Source organism: Triticum aestivum, chromosome 7D (assembly GCF_018294505.1).
Source record: "Triticum aestivum cultivar Chinese Spring chromosome 7D, IWGSC CS RefSeq v2.1, whole genome shotgun sequence".
NCBI lineage: Eukaryota > Viridiplantae > Streptophyta > Magnoliopsida > Poales > Poaceae > Triticum > Triticum aestivum.
This window is the reverse complement of record NC_057814.1, coordinates 223,247,804-223,253,396: the sequence shown is the minus strand read 5'-3', so window position 1 is coordinate 223,253,396 and position 5,593 is coordinate 223,247,804. Positions and strand designations below refer to the sequence as shown.

At 40.5% G+C, this 5,593-nt stretch overlaps 1 pseudogene; it reads right to left on the bottom strand.

The window, feature by feature from the left end:
* Positions 1–949: 949 nt before the first annotated feature.
* Positions 950–3,287, bottom strand: LOC123169367 (methyl-CpG-binding domain-containing protein 2-like; annotated as a pseudogene).
* Positions 3,288–5,593: the final 2,306 nt, after the last annotated feature.

Genomic DNA, 5,593 nt, shown 5'->3' with positions numbered 1-5,593 from the left:
CGATCATTATCTGGGTTTTGTTTTTTGAGAATCACTAAACCCCTAGAATGCTCCCGTCATTATGTCAAGAGAAAGTATATAATGAGCAAATGATCCGTGGGATTTTCAATAAGTTTTCGAGAACTTCAGCCATTAGAAATAATTGGTACAAGGCCTATTTGACCTCATAAAGAATTTTCATTGTTCCTGCATCTTGTAAGACTTGCCATCCAAAGAGGCCCTTAACCAGAGGTTGCTGTGTGACATTTTATCATGTTCAGGCTAATAAAGGTGGCAGCCCAACTGAAATTTTGTCATGCCAGTTTGTAAACTCTTTGATCATAGAATGGGGCTCACTCTTTCCTTGGAATGCATTTCTATTTTTCTAGTTCTATAAGAATCCCAACATAGATCACGCCTTGTTTGTTTTTCTTTTGAGATGCAGATAAATATGATGCATAGTTTAATGGCTTTCGTCATTTGTATGTTTGAACTTAAAAAGGTCTAAAATGCTATGGGCTTGCGCGTTCATGCAATTCATCGCATAAACGTAAAATAGATAGATGTATATAAAGTGATCTTTGGTGATAGAATGGGGGTGGCAGAAACTTCTGTTATCTAAGCTCTGTCCCAGTACCCATTGATGTCAATAAAAACGATTGTACCTTATACAGGAGAGTATGATGTGCAACACGCATAAACTTAAAGTTATAGGCATTCACAGCACACGAACAGAGTGAGGTAAAAGCAATGTGGCAGTTTCAATAACTTGCTAAAACAACATTCCTCTATTGATGTCGATGTCCCAAAAACTCTCAGTTCTAGCCAAGCTGGAGCAAAGTACGGCACAAGGGGAGCGAGCTTAGCTAAGGTAGAACATTAACAGTAAGACAATACAGCAAAATAGCACATTTCAAGTCTGAAGTTCGAACATCACTGATAGAGCATTTTTCTTTGTTTCTGGAGAGCATCACTGGTTTAGTTTTCTCTTTTTGGAGAGCATCATTGGTACTTGTAGAACTAGTATAACTGGTATATGAGTTAAATGATTGGCTTCTCCATGAGGGACTGGCATGTAGTTGTGCACGGGATCCTCGTGAACCGGAGGTGGCACTGAAAATAAGAGCATGCCATCAGATAAATAACAAACCATGTGTCAAATTATCAGATGGTTGCACAAACACAAAGAGTGAATAGAATGCCATTAATCACTTGAGCCAGAAGAGAAGACAAGAAAGTTAATCACATCAAGACGTCGTCCTTGTGCAACGGTCATTGTATGCAAGTATACTAATAGATGGAAACAACAGACATCACCAACCACCAATGAACCCCACACAGTGATTCTAAATTTCTAACCGCTGCTACAAGATCCCTAAATTGCTAGCTAGTTGCAAGAACTTAATCTTGGAGTGGTGCTATAATCAACAAGGGTACTAGAAGTTACCCACCTGCCTGTCTCATGTTATGCAACTATATATAGGCACTTAGGCAGCATGCATTAATAGAACTCTCATTTAGTTTCATATTCATGTAAAGGGGATATAATCCATCAGCCACTAGTGCGTGCAACGTTGTACGTTATGTTATCAGATGTGCCATCCAATTTACAGAAATTTAAAAAAAATAAAGTAAAATCCAATTTACGACATCTCAACCTATTATGATCATTTAAAATATGAGTGGCACGTGTGGAACTTTCCTTATATGCATGCCCTACTATCCTGTACACCCCAGCTCACCACCTATCCTACCACTTAAATAGTTCCATTAAGTACCACAATATACAAGTATACAAACTTGTAATGCATTCTTAGTTGACAAGGCAATCCGAAAACCATTTTATCACTCACAAAATTTGAAGCAATAGTGGCCATTGTTCAACCAGAAGAGAGATGCTTGTCCAACCAGCAATCCGTTTAGCATGCCAGTTAAAGTAACCATGTTAAAAGTTGTGCATAAATATACCTTCAGTTGGTTCAATAAACTCTGACTGACGAGGGCAATTTGCAGGTTTAGGTACCCTGAACGAAAACTAAGATAACTGTAAGCGGGTAGCATAGTCTGGGTTGTCTTCAAGATACATATCAAAGTATAACATATGACGAATAAGATAAACATCTAGGCAGATTGAATCACATTGAGAAGTTCACAACTTCACATAGTATACACATGTATTCTGTGTTGTTTCCAACGTTCAATTGTAAGAACAGGCAAGATTTCTGAAAATAAGCCCCAACAAAGCTAAGCCTACATGCTGGTTGTGTGCTTCATATGATCATTGAGCCATTGAGGTAGTGAAAGTACAATGATAACACTTTGTAACAACTTCACAATAATAGTGGATACCATTCAGATGCGGTTATCAACATGCTAGATGAAGGGAAAACTCCATCTGGGCACTAATATGCTTAAGAAAGTAACGATATTGAAGAGAAGTTGACCAGAAGAAAGTTAGCTTACCTTTCGACGTCTTTCATGGATCTTACCTTTCTGCCTACGGGAGAGATATAGTACCTGAAAGGATGTATATAAGTGTTACGAAACAGTCATACAATACGTACACGGAATGGCAAGCACATCCTTTTATATAGGTGTGTGAGGTGTTTAGCAGACCACAGGAATGAATGTTTAACATTGATCAAATATGAACATCATTAAGTTCCTAAACCATAAATGAGCATTCTGAGCTCTCAAGAGTTACGACCCAGGGACGTTAGAAAACAAATGCAACATTATTTGCTCAGAAATAAATACAAAAAGCTGGGAAACAAATTAACTACGATATTGTGCAAAACAAGTAATACTCACACATCAGCGAATCTCGTGCTCTGTTCATTCCTTAGAGTAATATTCCTTTCCCACCTAAGAGGGGTCTGAGGGATGCATGGGATATCAATTGCCCATGCCATGCCATTATCCTCAGATATATCAGTTGGATCATGGCATGTAACTTGTGGCTTCCACCCATGGACATATTTGCAAGAAAAAGGAACTTGTATAATATTCTCTCGGATTTGCTCATATTTCAGTTTGGATGGTACAACTCTCCATTTCTGGCAAGTACTACATTGCACAGAATATGTACTAATAATGAATTTCCTTTTTTTAGACAGCACAGGTAAGGTGTTTTCTCCCTGGGCATTCTTGTAAGGAACAACTTGATATGATGCACTTCCAGAGGAGTTTTTAGTGTCACTGTCATCCCATTGGTCCACAACCTTTTCAGCTAACATATCTTGGCTCTTGATATGAGATAATGAACTCTCATCAGGGTTGGGCACAGGATTAGCCGGGCTGGACCCCATAGTTTTTAGTTCCCTGTTGGAGGTAATTGCAAAAGTTTCAGACTAGGAAAGGCAAAATGCTTGATAGAGAAACAAAAGAAACGTGAACGTAAGATTAAAACAGAAGGGATACACCACCATGAACATGAAAAGAGGGTGAGGACAAAGGCTACTTATAGTAAATCTTTGATTTCTCAGGCTAGATATCAAGATATCGCTGGCATTAGAGCAGTATGGTTCTCCCATAAATCAGGTTCATTATGGTAATGCCATAAATCTCTAACATTTTGAACAGCTTAATTAGGTAACTAGGGCTTACGTAATGTTTTGAGATCCCTAGGCTAGATGCAAAGATTCCGTTAGGAACAGAAAGGCGGAACTTAACGCCTCATCACTAGTTGGGGCATCAACAATCCAGTTCACAAAAGAACATAACTCACAAATATATATTTAACAGCTTGAGCTAATGTAACGCTCCAGAACCCTAGGCTAGACACCGACCGAGATGCAATAAGCATTAGAAACATGACCTAGTGTAGCAATAGCGAATGTACCGATTTCAATTGCAGATATCCCTAAAATAAATCTACTATTCCACATATAAAATTACTGAATCTACAATGTGTAAAATCTCTAAAAACGAACGCCTTAGCGATATGTTCTCCGAAAGCCCTAGCATGGTAATCTATCTAAAGCTAAATTATTTTGAAGGAACTATCTAATCATGCATTCATGAGCAAAAGGAGAGTCGGGGTGGAAGGCGAGGTATACATACACGAAGCGCGTCCAATGGCGGCTTCTTGGTGGCCAGATTGGCTCGTCGGGGTCCTCGGCCTTCTCCGCGGCCGGTTTAGACGCACGGAGGAGCGCCGCCTCGCGGAGTCAGCGGGCTTCACAGGAGGCGGCCAGCCTCCGGAAGCACGCGACCCTGAGAGGATCGCGGCGCGCGGAGATGCTCGGTGGCGGTCGGGGCGGGGAAAGGGAGCCGGGCGCCCCCACTCTCCGCCTCATCGTCCGCTTGCGCGTCGGGGCTCGCGCCGACGGACTCAGTGGTAAGGGAATTGAAGGAGGGGTCGGCTCCAGGGCCCTCTTCCTCTTGTCCCTAAGTTTTGGGGCTGGTTGTCACAGGATTAGTGGGGTCAGACACGAAGAGATCCATTCCTACGGACGGTGGACCGCTACCTGTAGGGGAGAGGGTTGTTCGAGGGAGGCAAGATAGAAGAGCGAGGGTGAATGTGGTTATCTCTATACTCCTTTTTATATTGATTTGTAATTTGAACACGCCTAGATGTGAACATGGATGATTTTGATATATTTGGAAATCAATTAAAGGGTACATCCATGGTTAGTAATATATTAAAAATTGCTCGACAAATATTTTATAGAAAACTATTAAAAACATTACTTAAATAATGGACGCATGGCAATGTGGCGAATTGAGTGACGTACGCAAGCAAATCCAATATGATAGATGATGTCTAATATTAAGAAAGATTTGCAGTTAATAGAAACATGCACGCGAGGTGAGCCGATAGGAGGTAGAAAAGAATAAGACGGATTGGGTGTGCTGAAAGCCTTCGGAGCACGACAAGCAAGCTAGATTGAATAGCGGGAGACCAAAGCGCAAAATTGGACACGTTGAATTCATCTCGTATAACATGTTGTGTGGGACGACTAAGAAACGCGTGCGCCTATATGTTTTTCATGTGAAATACCTTGCGAATGGATGCTCAATTCTAATCATGGCTTTTCTTTTCTTTTTCCTTTTTTGCGGGTGAAAACTTGTATTACGCGATCACAAGATTCTTACAATCATCAAAAGCTAAAGACAAAACAACTTAGACCCTAACCAAGTCATAGTTCTGCCCTTACCTCTAGCAAACTTAGTTAAATTGTCACTAACATTATTCTGAGTACGATTAACATGAGTAAGACAAGAATCACTAAGAGACAAGGGATGCCTGATTTCCTTAGTGAGAGAAGTATAGATTAATCTATCACTACTAGGAAAAGGGCTATAGATAATATGGACATTAATGGCGCACCACACATGTGGTGCGCCACTACTACATACTAATGGCGCACCATGTGTTGCTGCGCCATTAGTGTCCAAATACTAATGGCACACCACATCCACGGTGCGCCACTAGTAACAATTTTTTTTATTTTTTTTCAAAACTAGTAATGGCGCACCAGTGGATAGTGCGCCATTACTAGTTAAACTAGTAATGGCGCACCACATCCACGGTGCGCCACTATTAATTTTTTTTTCATATTTTTTAATTTTTTTTTTCAAAACTAGTAATGGCGCACCGTGTGTGTGGTGT